This window comes from Camelus ferus, chromosome 3 (genome assembly GCF_009834535.1).
Source record: "Camelus ferus isolate YT-003-E chromosome 3, BCGSAC_Cfer_1.0, whole genome shotgun sequence".
Taxonomy (NCBI): domain Eukaryota; kingdom Metazoa; phylum Chordata; class Mammalia; order Artiodactyla; family Camelidae; genus Camelus; species Camelus ferus.
The window spans coordinates 99,053,856-99,070,757 of record NC_045698.1 but is presented as its reverse complement, the minus strand read 5'-3'; the positions used below and the strand labels follow the sequence as shown (position 1 = coordinate 99,070,757).

General features: G+C 49.0%; 1 long non-coding RNA gene across 1 annotated transcript in view; it reads right to left on the bottom strand.

Moving 5' to 3' along the window:
- The window catches only part of LOC116659805, a 52,666-nt gene extending 37,253 nt beyond the window's left edge, over window positions 1-15,413 (bottom strand). Inside the window, exons 1-2 of the long non-coding RNA XR_004315168.1 lie at window positions 15,287-15,413; window positions 4,498-4,559 (exon numbers count right to left, since the gene is read on the bottom strand). This is a non-coding gene — a long non-coding RNA (uncharacterized LOC116659805). The remainder of the gene's footprint in view (window positions 1-4,497; window positions 4,560-15,286) is intronic.
- Between the last annotated feature and the right edge of the window lie 1,489 nt (window positions 15,414-16,902).

The window sequence follows — 16,902 nt, the reverse complement described above, 5'->3', positions numbered from 1 at the left end:
CACAGACACACAATCACAGTCATGCAGACCATATGTACACACATAGACACTGTAACACATAACCCTCCCCATTCCTGTCTCCTGGGGAACATTCCAGCCCTACTGAACTTTCTGTTTCTCTCCGCCATGCTTTTGTGTAGTCTGGTCCCTGTGATGGACCCCCTCGTCCCTCCTTTTCCTTACCTGGTGGATTCCTAGTTAGCCCAGTACGCCTCCGTGTTAGTGCCTTCCCAGGGCTGCCGTAACAAAGTATCACAATCTAGGCGGCTTATAGCAACAGAAGTTTATTCTCTCATGGTTCTGGAGGCCAGAGGTCTGAAATTGAGTTGTTGGCAGGGTTGGTTTCTTCTTGGGGTCTCAGAGAGAGAATCTGTTCATGCCTCTCTCTGAGCTTCGGGGGTTGCAATTCTTAGCATTCCTTGACTTGTAGACACATCGCCCCAACCTCTGCCTCTGTAGCCACACGGTGTTCTTCCCATGTCTGTGTCTAAATTTCCCTCTTCTTATAAGGACACCAGTCACGGGATTAGGGCCTATCCCAATCCAGTGTGACCTCATCTTAACTTGATGACATCAACAGAGACTCAGTTTCCAAATTAGGTCACATTCTCAGGAACTAGGAGTTAGGGCTTGAGCATATCTAACAGAGGGATGCAGCTCAACCCTCAACAGACTCTAAGTCTCAGTCAGACTTCCTTTCTCCCTGAGTCCTTCCCTGACCTGCCTTCCTAGACTGGCTAAAGTCAGTGCCCCTGCTGTGTGCTCCCCCATCACGACAATTCACTCACATTATTGTTATTGCTTCTCTCCTCCCAGCTCTGAGGGCCTGGGACAGTCTATTTCTGTACACACCACTGTATCCCTAGCACCTGGCACAGTCCCCAGCTGTGACAGGGGCTCAATAATGCTTGCTGGATGAATTAAACCATTTATACATGTGGTATGTGTATGTGAATCTTATTTATATGCATGAACACACTCCCTACATATGTGTACAAACATGTACATCAAACATATATGCAGACACATAAAAACTAAACACACACACAAATCCAGCAGGTTCCAATTAGCCAGTCAATAATGGCTGAGTTCCAAAAAACTCTAACCCTTCTCTAGTGCACTGGGAGAGGCAAAAAGGGGTCAACTATGATCTCCCATCCTCAAGGGACTGACAGGATAATTGGAAAAATAAGACTAGTATGTGATGAGAGATACTACAGAATTTAGTTGTTTTGTGAGCTGTGAGGGCTCAGAGGAACGAGCTCTTGTTGTGGGCCAGAGTAGTCAAGGGAGGCTCCTTGGGGGAGGTGGAGTTTGAGCTTGGCCCTCCGGTGTGGATAGGGTTTAGACACAGTAGAGAGAGAGGAGAGGAAAGAAGAGCAGAGGAAGGGAGAGGAGAGAAGACAGCATGTGTAAAGGCCCAGGGGCCTGTACATGGGACTAGTCTAAGGGGAAGAACCTGTGCTGCAGTATGGAGGGGACATCTAGATGCCAGAGGCCCCCAGTGCCAGGGCTTAGGATCTCCAGTTTGCCATGGCACCAGTCTCTTCCCACCAGGTGCAGGGAGTAGCTTCTCTAGAATCCCGTGACCCAAACCTTGGGGGCTGGGGTAGGCACTGATGTGCTATGTATCTCAAGCTGCGGGAACATGGGAGCAGTCCCTGACAGGGGTCCTCTCCTTCCTCGGAAGCTGTGGGTAGGTGGTAGCAGCACCTCCTGGAAGGGCAGGGTCAGGCTCAATGACTGGCCTAGCCACCCACTCCTTCCCTGGGAGAGGTAAGTGACAAGGTGGCAGAAAGCTTCAGTGACACCTCTGTTGGCAAAGCAGCACTCGTCCGCCCCAATGACAGGGTGGGGGCGGTGGCCAATGGGTAAGAAGAAATGGTGCCTCTGGCTCTCAAACCTCCTTCTCAGCCCCTGAGGCCTGGCACCTAAAGTCCTCTAAGGAAATGACCAGGCAGTGATGATGAAAGATTCAGCAAGGGAGAAGGAGGGCAGAGCCTGCTGTCACCAGGGAGGGTGGAGAGATGGTGAGCTCTTTTTTGGGTCCTGAGAAAAATGATCAGTTGTTCCCTCATCCTGCAGGGACAGAAAAGGGCTGAGTCTGGGGCTGGAGAAGCCCATACAAGGTCTCTGTCACTCTCTAGACTTCCTTCCTCACCTTGATATTATTGTCTATTTCCTAGGGATGTGGGGCCAGGAAGTAGCTATTACCAAGGGAGTTTGGAGAAGCCACTAAGAAGAAAGAAGAGACAGACTGCGGAGTCAAGGATGGGAAATTTGTTCCAAACACCTTCCAATGGGAGATGCCCTGTCCTTGTCCCTTCATGTCCTATGTCCTTCTCATAAAGACTCCCAGCGAGGAGTAGGAGACAGTAGGACCAGCTCTGTGTTTGGAAGGGGAAGTGATTTTCTTGAACCTGCAGGATAGGGTTCTAGAAAACCATTCCCCTGGGACACCTGGGTGAGTCACTGGAGAGCAGCTGGGCGAGCAGGTGGAGCTGGAGCCAGGAGCCGAGGGAGAGATGAACACACACAGGCTCCCGGGCATCATCCACAGCTGCTTGCTCGGCAGCGACCATGCAGGCAGCCCTCCCGCGGGAAGCAGGAGGACATTGGGTCATGAGCCCAAGTGAGGGCTGGAAATGTGACATTGGATGATGATCACCCCTGCTGGCGGGCTGACCAGCCAAGCAAGCTTGATGGAGAGAGAAGGGCCAGAGGAAACACACTCTTGGACAAAAAGGACAGATGGAGGGGGCCAGAGGGCAAGGAGGGAGTGTGAGGGGCCAGACAGTCAGGAGAGAGCCGTGGCAAGCTGACATGGGGCCAGCTCCCTGGCCGCAAGGTTGCAGGAGCCCCTCAGCCGTACCCACCCAGGAGACCAATGACAGCCTCATAAAGGGGCAACCAGGTCCTTCAAGCTCTTCACAAGGACTCAGTTTGCTAACTTGATACCATTTACTCAAGTTTACCCCACCCCTAGCCACTGATCGTGGCCCACTGGGGAGTCTGAGGCCAATTTTCTGGGCTTGCTGTAAGGTGGAGCAGGGTACTCTTAACCCGGGAGAGCTGAGCTTCTGGAAGAACTCTTCCCAGAGTCCCCCACAAGCCCAAGAATGTCGACCTTCTCCCTGCCTCTCAAGAACGGCCTCCCAACGCTCTAATTCGAAAAGATACATGCACCCCAATGTTCATAGCAGCACTATATACAATAGCCAAGACATGGAAGTAACCTAAATGTCCACTGACAGATGACTGGATAAAGAAGCTGTGGTATATTTATATAATGGAATACTACTCAGCCATAAAAAGAAAAATAATGCCATTTGCAGCAACAGGGATGGACCTGGAGATTGTCATTCTAAGTGAAGTCAGTCAGAAAGAGAAAGAAAAATACCATATGATATTACTTATACGTAGAATCTAAAAAAAGAAAAAAGGAAGATACTAATGAACTCATCTACAAAGCAGAAATAGACTCACAGACATAGTAAACAATCTTATTGTTACCAAGGAGAAAGGGGGTGGGAAGAGATAAATCGGGAATTCAAGATTTGCAAATACTAACTACTATATATAAAACAGATAAACAACAAGTTTCTTCTGTATAGCACAGGGAAATATATTCAAAATCTTGTAGTAACCTATGATGAAAAAGAATATGATAACGAATATATGGATATCTATGGCTGAAATGTTATGCTGTGCACCAGAAAACTGACACACTATAAACTGACTATACTTCAATTTAAAAAAACAAAAAACAAAAAACAGCCTCCCAAGTCACAGCCCAGCCACAGTGAAGTTGGTGGGGGTGGGGCGGAGGCAGTCCCAGACGACGCCTTCTCTCCTCTCCCTCTTTGTCTGGCCCCTGCCCTGCCATGGCCGCAGGGCCTCACACGCCTCTGTGAAACCCCATTTCCTCTCCATTCAATGACACAGTCTCTCCCTCAGACTCTGACTTTCGTCCCACATCCTGAGCATTTCTAGGCCAGAACCTCTAGCCACCAGGATCACAGAAGCCTGCTGGCCCCGGAGCTCCAAGCAGGGAGGAGCGCTAATTGGCATTAACAGAGACCAGGCCAACAGCTCACAAAAGATTCTCTCTTCCTGACCAGAGCCATGCCTGGGGCACAGCCAGCTTCTGGTGTCTGCTCCTGGGAGGAGGGGGCTGTTTCGGGTGGAGGGGAATGAAGGGGGGGGGGCACGCCCTTCTGGGACCCCCGTCCTGGAGCTCATGTACACCCAGCAAGGGACTGGTCCTCCTTGCTGGCCCTCAGCACGAGTCTGCAAGTAGCACAGAGCACACCAGGGACTTTGTGCCCTCGAAGCCCACCCTGTAGGCTCATTTGAATCTAATTTCACCCGGAACAAAAAGCTCTGAGGTCAGGCTGCCTGCACTGATACTCCAGACCATGCTTTCCCTGGGTGACCTTAGGCCAAAAAATGGTGCCTCCATTTTCCAATCTGTGAAAAGGGAATAATACTACTTACCTTACCAGGTTGTTGTGAAGATTAAATGCTATCCATGAAAAGATCCTAGCATCCTGTTTGGCCTGCAAAAAAATTAAAAATTAAAAATTAAAAAAAAAAGTTCCTGACATTGTCTCCAGCATGTAGTAAGCATGCCCTCAATACATGGTCATTGTACTTATAGGATTATGATTATTATTTCCTGGGCTCATTTTCCTTTATTGTAGGAACTTCCCATTTCAGGACTTCAATACAGAGCATAAAGAATGGAATAGAGCAGGTATCCCAGAGAAGTTTGTTTGAATAGATAGAAGGAAGGGAAAGAGAGAGGGAAGGAAAGAGGAAAGTGGATTGATGTATCACAGGTAAAATCCATTTTATGGGTAGACAAGAAAGACCCCTATTCAATAATTCACGTAATAGACTGACTGGTCACTCCCTAAAATCTCATCTCTGTGTTCATTCCTTTGAGTAAAGGACTGCCCCTCTTCCCATTGGTCCCCTTTAAGATGCAAACAATCACACTGTAGTTTGAATGAGTGATAAGACTGATGAGAGGAGGTGGTCTGAGAGTGCTAGAGCCTCAATGGGGAGAAAGGGAATTTGCCGTGAAAAGTGAAGAAGGGACCATAGCATCGTGCAGGAGGCTGGCGGTAAGAAAATTGAGTGCAGGACACTGCAATTTCCCTTAGAAACAGTTCAGATGTGACTGAACCTCATATTCAAGAATGTCTTCGTTGTCCTTGTCTCAGATCCTTCATGCTATGGGTTATAGAACAGAATGGCCATCTGTTTCTCCACATTATGGGTCCAGCACAGAATGTATGACTGTATTTGTTCCTAAAGATTTTCTTTTTCTTGTGGTAGGAACTATCTATATGCAATCTCAATCCTAAAGTGATTTTCATTTGCTGGGGAAATTTGAAGACTATCTCTTGCCAGTCTGAGGTTAAACACAGAGGGAAATCTGAACGCAATTTTCCTGTTTGAGAAGCAGTTACAATATTTTTAAGCAATTGAAGCTTCAAAATTTCAAATTCAACATGCAGTTCGGCCTCCGCCACAGGAACTACAGATTTTGCAAAGTTTACAAAACAATGGAAGAGCTCCATGGCTTTTCCCTGAGTGCTGAGTCTTTGAGTATTTCATAGACGAGGATGTTCTCAGAGACGAGATGCAGTTTTATTGGTATCTGGCTTTTGGCTGGGGCCTGTTAAAGTAAATGTTACAGGGGGAAAAAGTAAGAGGAAAGATGTTATAATGAAGTGTCAGAGCAATAATATGTTTTTAATAGCATTATTTACCAACATTTACTGGCATTTGGAGTTAACAAACACTCTTGTCCATCCCCATTGAGCGTTTGCAGTTAATTTAAAGAAGTTGTCTTGCCTTTGGCACTGCAAAGATGACCCAACTAAGGTCCTTGTGCTATTTTGCAGAGACAAGACGGTTGGATGCCAGGGTGGAGAACAGAGACACAGAACGTAGCCAGTCCCTACCTTTCCCTCTGGTCCATTTTCCAGTCCTAGAGAAACCCGTCTGCTTTGTGGGCCGCCCCCACCAACCCCCACCCAAGGCTTCCTCATAAGCCCCACCCACTACAGCAAGTGAACAGAGGGCTTTGAAGACAGGAGAGTCATGCTGCCCCCGTTGCCCACCACAGCTACCAAAGAGGCAGCCGTCAGGGACCCATTCTCTGCCGGCATTCCTTTCATATTTTTCTGGTGAAATCACCTCCATAATCTTTAGGGGGCAAATGTGCCACCTCTTTCAGTCCCTAGAGTTTAGATTCAGGAATCGAGCCCCAGTCCCAGATCTGGCCAGTCAGCAGATTTTATCCCCTGACCACAGTGATGGGTTCAGGAAGGGAAACTGAATAAATGAAGGTGTCGATCTGGCTACTGTAGCAAAGATATCCATATAGCCATGGCTTAATCAAGACAAAAGTTTGTTTCTTCTTCATATACAAGCCCAAGGAGATACAGTAGCTTTGCTCCATGCAAGTCCTCAGGAGCCCAGGCTCCTTCTGTCTCATTGCTCTGCCCCTCTGGGGGTTACTCTCATCACCACCATGACCAGCCGGCAGCCAGAAGGTGGGAAAAAGGAGGGGGAAGCGTGACCTTTCCTTTTAAGGGAACAGCCCCCAAAATTGCAGACATCAACTGTTGCTTACATCCCATTAGCCAGAATTTAGCCCCACACCACACCTAGTTGCAAGGGAGGCCTGATGGTCAGCTAAAAACTTCTGCCATGTTGGCAGAAGAGGAGAATGACTATTGGGAGAAAATCAAAGGCCCTGCAATAGCAGCCATCCTGTCACCATGATGGCAGAATCTGTTCAAAGATGGAGTTAACACAGAGGGAAAAAGAGAGAGATGGCAAGAATCTCACTGAGGCCCACAGACCCAGCTCTGTGGAGAGCCAGGGATACTTCTGAGTTTGCAGTTATGTGAGCCAATAAACCAATAATTTCCTTTCTTTTTTCTGTTTTCTTTCCTTTTTTTTTTTCTTTTCCTTATTTAAACTAGTTTGATTTGGGTTTCTGACTCTAGAACCTAAGATCTCTGGCTAATTTATGACAAGATCAGAAGGTAAATGGTCAAAAGGAAGAGAGAGGACAAAGAGACCATGAAGAGGAAGCCAAAGTCATGAGGAAAAAGGACCTTTGAAAGACATAGAAAAGGTGCAGAGAGTCAGGGATGATGAGAGGGGAAGAGATGGACACATGGAGGGAATATAAGCTGCCCAAACTTCCTTCTCCTCCTGCAAAGGCTCCCTCCTGCCAAGCCACTCTGAAGTTCACACTACCTTCTAGTTCAGCTATAACATAGGAACATCATCTTATTGTTCAAAATATTTGCTGTCCCTCCCTTGGCTGCCCTTTTTGAAGGAGGAATATACTTCCCATTGTTGTCAGGCTTGGCCACGTGATTTGCTTTGGCTGATAAAATGTGAGGGGAAGCTTTAAGACCCATTGTGCTCTGGACTCCAGAGTGAAGAAAACATGGAGCAGAGCTGCGGCTGTTCCATGGCAGACATGTAGCACAATAGAGGAAAACTCATTTGTCATAAGCCTCTGAGATTTGGGGATTGTTTGTCAATGCAGCATAACTTATTGTAAGCTGACTGATGCAGGTGTCTTAAAGGCCTATATTTCCTGCAGTTTCTACTGATCTTGAAGCTTGATTGTTTGTCTTCTCCCAGGTTCCCAGACACATATTTGCTTAGAGTATTACCTCTCCTCTCCTTGTGCCGAACAGGGAGTACGCCTTGAAGAATCATTCTGATATATAGAAACTTTGGAGAGTTCTATCCATTAAGCCAGGAATGACAAGCCTACATTTCATAAGCAAGTATCCCTTATTATCAAGTCCCCTTCCAATTCCTTCTCCCTGCTACTTCCTGTAGCCCCAAGAGGACATGGAATAGATCTGATTATTATATGAGTAACTGCATGATTTAAGTAATTTCATATTTGCAAATTGTACAGAATTTCTGTAAAACAAAATCAGAAATGGATCATTTTACAGATGCTGACTTCTCACACTTCAGGATGTTTCACGTTAGAGTATCTGCTGCACTCACAATGATAATGATGATGGTGACAAGTCTGTGCAGCGCCTTTCTATTTCCAAAGCATCTCACACAACTTGCCAGCTTTAAATTCACAATGGCTTGCAAATATTATCCCCATTTTACATATAGGGAGGCTGAGCACAAGAAAGCTGAAGAGATCCGACAAATTTCTGGAGCTCTGGCTCCTTGTCCCGCTTCTTCTCCCCTTCCTGCTACCTGAGTCACAGCAGGAAGAGAACACCTCCTCCATGACAGGAGCCTGGGAAGGGCAGTCAGAGACACCACGATTTGAAAAAATAAGTGAATACATGAATGTATGACTAATGGATGGATGGATGAATGGAAGGATGGATAACTGAGTGAGTGGATTGATGGACAGCTAAATGGATGGCTGGGTGGCTGGATGATGGCTGGATGATGGCTGGATGAATGGCTGGATGGGTCTCTTTTGTATGGGTGGATAGACAGATGGATCGGGGGGATTTCTGTGGTCTGAGGGAAAAGACAGTGGTGTTCTCTTCAGAGTCTGAAAAGTGCGCACAAATATCCCTGATCCTCCACCACCCAGAAGCCCGATACTTGGCCAACATCTTAACCCTCCCTGCCCAAGTATTTTAATTCCCTCTCATCCTCAAGAAAATAGAATGTGTTTTACCCACAAAGTTGTCTGTTGTTACTCTACAGCTTATTAGCCATGTTCACTACACCTCTCCAAGCCTCAGTTTCTTCATCTGTGAAATGAAGTATCACCTCCTTCACAAAGTTGTTGTGGGAATACGTAATATACACAGACCATTTCATTAAGTGCCCAACGTATCCTAAGCGCTCAGTGAATAATATCCATTGAAATGATTATTCCCTAAAGTTCAGGATGGTTGCCTGTGGAAATCAAGGCAAGTCCCCACCAAGCGAACACGACTGTGATGATGGTCTCGAGCCCTTTTTCATTAGTGCTGGAATCTGTAATAATACAATAACCTTTATTTTATTACACAGCCCTTGGAAATTGAGGGTTTCATCCATGTCAATTAATTCCCTCGCAGCCCACGTTGGCAGTGACAGTCAGAATGTCAAAATGTCTCAGAGGATTCCCTGGGAATCTGAGGCACTTCACCATGAGCCTTCCCCGGGTGAGAGCCCAGCCGAGTGAATCGTTAATGCACTTCACAGGAAGGGGACTCGTCCCAAATGCTAGCACAATCAACCTGAAAGGCAAACTTTCAGCTTCCCGCTCAGTGATCACAGAGGCACTCCTAGGGCGGGGGCGCTGTCTGCTGAGGAAGCCAGAGGCACTGCTTCCTCGCCCAGTCTGCCCAGGAAGGAACAGCCTGTCCTCAGCACCTTGCAGCTGCCCCGTGCAAGGCCTGCAGGCACCACCTGTCCCAGCCTGCCAGGGCAGTGCCCACACTGACTCTGGCCACCAGACCTAGGTCTGCTCCAAGGAAACAGCCCATTTCTGGAGAAGGCTTAGCCAACAAACCCTCATGGAGTGAGAAAGGAGACATCTGGATGAATGAGGAACTAACTCCCAGTGTTTGCTCCTGGGACCCTGTTTGCAGCATCCTCTAGAGCCAGATGGCTTCGGTTCAAACCCTGGTTCCTCCGCTTCCTAGCTGTGTGGCCTCGGGTACATTACTTAACCTTGCATGCCTTATTTTTCTCATCTGTAAAGTGCGTATAATGATAATACCCACCTCCTAGGGTTGTGTGAGGATTTAATGATTTAATAAATATAAAGCGCTTAGAGCAATGCCTGGTGCATGGAAAGCACTGTATACATGTCTGCTATTATTATTCATTCTTTCTTAGATTCCTTCCTTCATGCATGCTTAATTCTTCCACCCATCCATTTATTCCTGTACTCATGCATGCATCTATCCAGCATGCCTATCTGAACCTTTGATGAGGTCATGTTAAAAATGAATAATCTTTATTAAGGTAGGATGTGAGACAAAGAGCTACCTTGGGTGGTGTGGGGAAGGTATCTGAAACCTTCACTTTACAACATTCCACAGAATCAACAACTGTATGCCTTTGCTCATGTGGTTTTCTCTCTTTAGATGCTTGCCTCCCTCTTCTCCCCTCACAAAACTCTTACTCGTCCTTCAAGGCCCATGTTCAAGGGTCACCTCACGGACGAAAATTTTCTACCCCCTCAGGCATAACTATTTTCCAACTCCTCCATGAATGCTTGATTTAATGAGTCAGTGATTGAATGAATAAAGGCTCCCAATGCTCTTTGTTCATTCGAGTATTATCGCCAGTATCACCTGGTATTATAATTAGTCATTAGGACTTCTTTGTGCCTGGAACAGCCCTGTCCTGGAATGGTGCCTGACACCAGTAAGCACACAGAAACACTTGGTGAATTCATAGATGGTGGCCAAGCCCAGCACTCTCCAGGTCCCTGTGCCTGGTGTCGCCCCTCTGTTGCTCCAGGCCCCTCCCGGGTAGGGCAAATGTGTTGCAGCCTCTCTCCTTCCTCCTCTCTCCTTCCAGCCTCTCTCCTTCCTCTGATGGGAGGTTTTCTGTGTTTGGGAAGCTCTCAGTGTACCTGGAGATAAATTGACGGTGGAGTGGAAAGGGATGGAGAAAAGCAGTTTCTATGAGCCTGAAAGAAAGGGAGCTGTCATCTCACCTGGTTAACAGCAAACAGTGAGTGCTTTCTGGGGATAAGGTAGGCCCCACTCCCCTGTCTCCCTCCAGCTCTGACAAAGGTTCCTGGAACCCCTCCTTCTCAAAACATTTAAGTGCTGCAGGGCTGACCCCATAGAAGGCAGGGTAGGCAAGTGGTCAAGGGCCGATTATATTGCAAATCCCAGCCCACTTCCTACTGGCTGTGTGGCTTTTGGCAGGTTGCTCAACCTTTCTGAGCTTCACTCTCTCATCCGTTTAAGGATAATACCACACAGGAGAGGTGTGAGGATTAAATGAAACAGCACATGTACTGTGCCCGGCACAGAGTTAATGCTCCATGAATGTTTGCTAATAATACTATTGTTGTTCTTTTTGCTGTTAACCATCTCATGAGAGTCAGATGGGAGTTCAGAACAGTTGTGTCATGTGGTGTTGATCCAGCCCCACCACAATCCAGCCCCTCACTGAGGCCCCAGAGGATTTGTGAGAACCACAATCTGGCAGCAGAACCAGAACCTTCTGACCCTTCACATCAATGTTCTCCTCACATCATGAAATGTCGTTGTCGAGTGGGGACTCACTTGGTTCCATCGCTCGGCACCTGGAGACGACAGATTCAGTGGAGGGTGAGATGGGACTCTGGACTGAAATGCTGTGTCTGTTTAGCACTGGCCAGCCACGTGAACTTGGGTGAGTTGCTTAGCTCCTCTGAGCTTCGCTTTCCTCATGTACAAGGTGGGAATCATCGTGCTATAGCTCCCACCTCAACGTGAAGCACCAGAAGATAATCAGGAAACTCAAGGAGCACTCTCAGTTCACTGTCTGGCTCGGAATAAGAGAGTAATAACTGTTCATTATTATTACTATCTTATTTTATGAGTAAGTCTTAGGATAGATGGCTCTTGGGGAAGGGAAGATTTAAACTGTGTCCTTGATGGTGGCTTTTATTCTTCCTGGAAGTCCAGGCTCTGGTGCTCCTGCCACAGGCGCCCCGTTTTTCTCTCAGGTCTGGGGACCGCCCCCCATCCCCCATTGTGGGATTCCTCCCCACTCCCATCCACACTGCACCTCCAACTCCACCCAGGCAAGCTGGGGCCTGCTTCTCATTTCCTAGTGACCTCACCGGGGGACACTAATCTCAGAGGACTCTTTCTGAAACACAGTTCTTATCTGATGCCAGAGGGGCCCAGGTTCCCCAGGCCGGGCTGGCTGCTGGGGTTGCTCTGTCTCCTACAGGCAGACAGAAACCTCTTCTGACCATGTGGGATAACAGCACACTGCTGGGTGGCTTCTGGGTGCTTTGCTCTACCTGTCTGCTGCCAGAGCTAGTGGCTGGTCCTCAGGGACGTGCAACTGGCCTGGGGTTTGTTTCTAAGTTGGCATCACAGCCCTCACTCCAGTGTCACCCACAGAGCTATTTGTCCCCCAGGTTCCAGAGCAACCTAGATGTCTGGGGGGCCCTCCCTCTGCCATACCTGGGAATTGGAGGATCATAGGAAGGGGAGGATCCCTGCTCCCCAGCCCACCCGCACATCTCCCACTAGCTTTTATTCAGGGAGCAGATCTGTCCCCCACCCCCCCACCACCTCCAGGTGCCCAGAGGCCTGAGGAGTTGTCGAAACCACTGAACCTGACATGCAGAGCTGCAGGAGACGCCAGCCATTTCCTCCAGATGCAGGCTAAAAATACAGAGGAGCGAGGGCCTCAGTAATGGAGACTTTAAGAGCCTGTGACATGTGGCGACGGCTGCGAGGTCGCTAATGAGCTCTGAGCCAGTCAGTGCCTGAGCCCTGAGTGAGCACGTGGGCTGGGAGTAGGCACGGGGGTGTCACTCAGCATTTGTCCATCCTGGCTCAGGAATCTAGAATGTTGGTATGTGCCAGGTACTTGGGGACCAGCTCAGGCAACCCCTTGACGACCAGATGGGGAGACTGAGGCCAAGTGACAGGAGGTTAAGAAGACATACCGAAGAGAGGCAGAGGCCTCAGGGCCCCCAGCCCCATGTCCCACCCCAGAAACCAGCACAGACCCTGTACTTGGAGACCCTCACAAATGGGTGACAATTGACCAACTGAGGGAACAATTGAACCAGTGAGTGAATTAATATCTTCCTCACTGCAGTGTGAGCACCCCAATGATGCAGACCATAACTTAGTCTCTCTGTTGCTCTAGGGGTGCCTGGCACCAAGTAGGCTCTCAGACACTGCTTGCTGGATGAATGAACACCTGATCTGCTTCCTGATCCATCCCTTTCCTGAGTCTAGGGACAAGGACGCCTGTAAAAATTATGTCTGGGGTCTCTTTCCATTACCACTTAGACAGCCAAAATGTAGTAGTCCCACCTGCCAGAGAGAAAAACCACCACAACACAGCAGATGTTCTTAACCACGTGGTAAGCACGGGCCTAAGAACCTGGCACAAATGACCTCATTTAGTCCTCACGTCGACCTTATGAGTTAAATTCAATGTTTACACCCATTTTGTACAGGAGGAAGCTGAAGGGCTCAGAGAGGTTGTGGGAGTCACCTCAGGTCACACCTCACCTCGAGGAAGAGGCAGGGCCAGGATTCAAACCAGACCAGCCTGCCTCCCCGCCCCCTGAAATCACTGTGCCACCTTGCCATCCCTGAAGACGAGAGAATTGTGGGCCAGAGACAGCCACGCAGAATGGAGGCCAAAAAAATACCTCCAGGGCCCATAAAGTGTTTGATAAATTCCAGGAGAAGAATAGGAAGAAATAATGAACATTTGTCAGAGCCTTTTATAGCATATAAGACACTTTCCCCTGCATTCTCTCATTTGATCTTCACCACAGGCCTGGGAGGAAGGTATTGTCATTATCTACATTTTATTGGGATGGAAAGGAAGGCTCCCATACCTCCTGACTCAGGCTGGGCAGGCTGCATACCTTTGTGGGGTGTGGATGGGGGAGATGGTGGTGGGGTGATGGGGATTTTCTTCTCCTGGAGGCTGTCATAACCTCTTCCCAGAATGTCATTGGCTCAAAGGCTAAATCCAGGCTGAGACCCATATGACATTTCTGAGCTCCCTCTAATCACAGGACAAAGGCTAGAAGAAGGCAGAGGCCAGACCAAATGCCACCTCCTCCAAGGATCCTGCCCGGACCTGCCCAAGCCTGCTTGGATCTGCCCAACCCTGCCAGCAGGCCCTCAGGAATCTGACTCTGAGCTGTTCAACTCCTCCCTTCCTCGGGGAGCCCCTCCTGAAGCAGGGCAGAGCTTGTTATCTCTGCATCGTCACAAAAGATGTTAGCCATCAACTACATACTCTGGGCAGTGGGAAAGTAAACACCTGTACAAGTGCAAGTTTGCTGGTGCACTTGTTTGTGGGGGATTCAGGGCCAAAAGTATGTGTGGAATGAAGCCAGAGCCCCTCACCCTCTCTGGGCACCCCCTGGCTCCCCAGCTCCTCTGTCAGCTTCCCCACCATCAGAGCACGTGGCCAAGGCTGGGCACGAAATGGGTTTGGTGACACCTTTCCTAAGGTTCCGCACGAGAAACGCAAATTCAGATAAAAGGTGATGCAGGGCTGGCGGGGGGTGGGTTCCTGTCCTGTGCCCTGTTGCCAAGCTCTTAACTGAACAGGCTGTCAGGAAGTGACTGCTTGTGATTTTTTGGAACTTCCTCAGTTCAGTGCAGGGTCAGTTGTGTGCAGCCTAAGTCTCGCCATCGTTACTTTTTTGTGCCACTTCAGATAGATGGAAAAACAGACAGTGTTTCTCAAAAACCCGACAAAAATGAGAACCCAGATTTTATGTGATTGAATTTCTTGGACCCCAGTTAATGCATATGTGGAGTTTAACAGTCCTGGTGATTGAAAGGGTGGAGCCAGAGCAGGAACGTGCCTGAGCAGGATTTATAAAGATGGCCCCTGCTATGTGCCAGGCACCATGCTAGGCTCGGAGGACACAGCAGGGAACCAGGCACACTCCCTGTTGTCAGGAGTTTCCAGTCCAGCAGCAGACGGGCAAGCGAACTGCACAGGGTGATAAGGGCTCTTAGGGGGTCAGGAGGGGGATGCTGTTTGGCATGGAGAGCATGACAGCCCACAGAAAGCTCTAGGCCCAATTAAGGAAAGAGAAGTCCTCTGGGAAGAAGAAGCACCTGGACTGAGTCTTAAAGGATGTACCCTGGTGGTAAACACCTGAGCTGGAACCCGGGCTCTGCTACTTCTAGCTGGGGACCTTGGGCGAGTCACTGGACCACTCTGTACCTCGGTTGTCTCATGCACAAAACAGGGATAATAACCCACAGGTGTAAGGATTAAGTGAGTTCACACATACAAAGTACTTAGTGCCCGGCAAATGGTAGACACCCACCACAGGTCAACCACGATTATTTTTATCTCGTAGGTTGTTACGAGGTTTAAATAAGATAGTATTTGGGACGCAGTTAGCACAAAGAAGTGCTCAATACATGTAAGCTGTTATTATTTTTGTTATTAAGGCATTTGCCAATGTTAGGGCTGGGAGGAGAGGAATCCAAGGTGGAGACAAGAGTATATGCAAAGGCCTGGAGGCCACAGAGAGCCTGGCACATTTGGCAAAGTTTAGAAGTTCAATTAGACTGGCACGTACCTGGGTCCTAGGAGTGGTACAGGATGGGGCTGGAGAGGTGGAGGCCAGGACTGGATCCGAGGAGGCTTCGGGAATAATGAGCTTCCTGCCCCTCACTGAGGCTCAGCTGAGAGTGCCTAGGCTGACAAAGGCTTGCCTGGGGGTGGGGGCGGGGAGGGGGAGGGGGAGGGTGGGCTGCTCCGCCTCTCCCCCCACCCTGCCCACTGCCACTGTGTGGAGCTGCGGGCTGTCAATTAGGCAGCCTCAGTGCAAGAGGCTCTCTTTCCTCATGCGATACGTGTCACATCCGGGAACGATCAAAACAGCTTTGCCTTGGCAAAACGTCTTGCGCTGCACGTTTGTTCTTTGGTGTCTAAGTGTAACTCCTGTTGTTTCTGAGACACCTGTGATTTGCCAGTCCCCGACAGCTGTTACCTGCTCAAGGTCTCTGCCTGCCACACCACCTACCTGGTGGCATCCTTTCTCTGCCATCCCCGGGGCACTAAATACCTCTCCAGGCCACCAGGGTTGAGGCTGGCACTGAGTCAGACCCAGCTGGCAAGAATGGCCAATTTTAATAGTCACCTCTGCTGTTGGGGAGTACCTACTGTGTGCCAGGGGCTGTGAAGGCCTTATTAATCTGCCCAGCAACTCCCCGGTTCAGCCTTACTATCTTTATTTAACTGAGGTACAGTAACGGTGAGAAACTGGCCTAAGTCCACCCAGATGATGAGTCCAAGGTAGCATCTGAATCCAGATCTGTCGGCCTGCACTCCTGCTACCACACCAGGCCACCTTTCTCCAGCTTACATGCTCCACAGCCCGCTGATTCCAAACAGAAGGGGCTTGGGGATGGCTGGGATTCAACACTGGCAGGGGATCAACAGATGAGAACTCAGCTTCTCTGATCCCACAGCCCCCCGGCCCCTGAGGATGGGCTCCCTTGGAGGTACCAGACCCCCAGCACTTGTCTCCAGAGCGTAGGCTCTGACCAGCTCCTCTCGTCTCTTTCGGATCCTGGACCCATCCTTCGGCCTCCACCACCTACCCACCAAATCTCCCTTTGAGTTCACATATGTCAAGCATTCAATTCAGGCGAACTGTTGTTAGTATTATAATGGTGCAATCACAGCTTTATGTAAGGCTTGAGGGCCCATCCGTGTTCCCTACTTTTCCCACTTTCTGGGACCAACGGGGGTACCAGTGCTCCACTTTGTGATAAGCATCTTGAGGGCAGAGCCCCGTCTGTCTTATTCACCCGGGTTTTCCCAAGGCCTTGAACCACAGTAGGCAATCAGAAAATATGCTGAAGAGTCAAGTCCACCGCTGCTATCACTGAGCTGCTCTGAGCCCTTCACTTACATGACCCCATTTAGCTGTGATAGTAACCGTATAAAGGAGGCATTATTTCCCCTGCAGATGAGGAAACAGAGGCTCTGGAAGATGGAGCGATGTGTCATCAACCACAGTTAGGAGGTGGTGGAGCCAGGATTTAAAACTCACGGCTGCTTGGCCACAAGCCCACATTTCTTACCCCCCATCCTCTACTTCCCATTAACGTAATCAATCAGCGACTCATCAATCAGTGAGTGGAGGAGTCTCACATGCCCTCTGCAGTCAGCTGCACCTGGCCTGAC